This window comes from Silene latifolia, chromosome 3 (assembly GCF_048544455.1).
Source record: "Silene latifolia isolate original U9 population chromosome 3, ASM4854445v1, whole genome shotgun sequence".
Lineage (NCBI taxonomy): Eukaryota > Viridiplantae > Streptophyta > Magnoliopsida > Caryophyllales > Caryophyllaceae > Silene > Silene latifolia.
Window position 1 is genome coordinate 114,593,624 of NC_133528.1, and position 1,502 is coordinate 114,595,125.

The 1,502-nt window shown below is 42.7% G+C and overlaps 1 non-coding gene across 1 annotated transcript; it reads right to left on the reverse strand.

Annotated features, from left to right (window-relative positions):
• Positions 1–241: 241 nt before the first annotated feature.
• Positions 242–350, reverse strand: LOC141650148 (small nucleolar RNA R71). The gene has a single exon (XR_012546202.1). It is a non-coding gene; the product is annotated as a small nucleolar RNA R71 (small nucleolar RNA).
• Positions 351–1,502: the final 1,152 nt, after the last annotated feature.

A 1,502-nucleotide genomic window follows, 5' to 3' on the forward strand; every position in this document is an offset into this window, starting at 1 on the left:
TTTATAATTAATTCACATCAAAACCCCCTCACTGTCACCTGATAGACTGAAATATAAAGCAACTATTATCTCCCTACCTCCCTGCGGATCGACCCTTACTACCACTTGCTAGTTGTAGTTTGGTTTTATAAATATTATTTTTGGTACTCACTTCGACAGGTATCAGTAGCAACTGGAGTCACAGATTGGACATCTCTAGCATTAGCTTTCTACAAAAAGTACTTCCCACTTGCAAAGACTGATGCCTTGAGAAGTAAAATTACAAATTTCCAGCAAGGACCTGATGAGGGCTTTTGTGAAGCATGGGGACGTTTCAAGAGTTTGGTTCGGGCTGTCCCTCACCATGGTTTCCAGCAGTGGTACCTTTGCAACCTATTCTATAATGCTTTATATGATGACTACAAGGTTATCCTGGACGCAGCTGCGAATGGTAGGTTCCAAAATAATACCGGTCAGAATAAAGGTTGGAACACTATTGAGGAGATGGCAGTCCATAGAGCCGAGTTTGGAAGTTCGCGTAGAAAGTCGCGAAAGCAAAGTGATGAAATGAGTGCCGTTGTGACACTCATAACTTCTATTACTGCCCGTCTCGAGAAGCTCGAGGCCTCCGAAGCTTCCAAGGAAAGAATTGAAATTCCTGTCCATAATTCAGATGAGACCGAGGAATTGAGAGAAATGGTCCGAGCTCTTTTGGTTCATGTCACAAAAATAGAAACAACTGGGATTGAATCTACAAAGAATTTTGTGAAGCAGTTGGAGAATTTAGAGGCTAAGCAAGTCACCAATTCTTCAAGCAAATGTGAGGGGCCAATTGAAACCATTAATGCCATTAATCTCCGAAGTGGCCTTTCTTATGATGGTCCCGATAAGCCAAGAGAAGACTCGGGAAAGGATGAAAAGACGAGTTTAATTCCTGGTGCGAAAACAAACTCGATTGCCAATACCAGTGGTCGATCGACCAACAACAGCAGTCGATCGACCAGGATGTCAGATGAAAAAGTTTCTGACCAGAAACTAATTGAGCACAGCACATGTGGTCGATCGACCACCAATGTCAGTCGATCGACTGAAGTTTTTGACGAAGCAGTTTCTGACCAGAAACTGTTCATGCCCAGCTAGATTGGTCGATCGACCGAGTCCAATGGTCGATTGACCGGGTCTCCAGTGCAGGACGCAAATCCGTCAACTAATCTGCATGATTCTATACTTATTAACGATTTGACGGAAGTTTTAAACTTACGGAAGCCGAAGGTTGCTGATCCTACGGCCAGTGTTGCAGTCCCGTATCCGGAGCGTTTAAAGAATACTAAGCTGGAGCGCAAGTTTGGTAAGTTTTTGGAAATGGTCAAGAATCTCGAGGTAACAATTCCTTTCACTGACCTAATTACCCAGGTACCCTCTTACGCTAAATTTATGAAAGACATTTTGAATCGTAAGAGAAATTTTCATGATGATGGTAATGTTGCTTTTGTGGAAGAATGCAATGCTCTTTCGCAAATTAA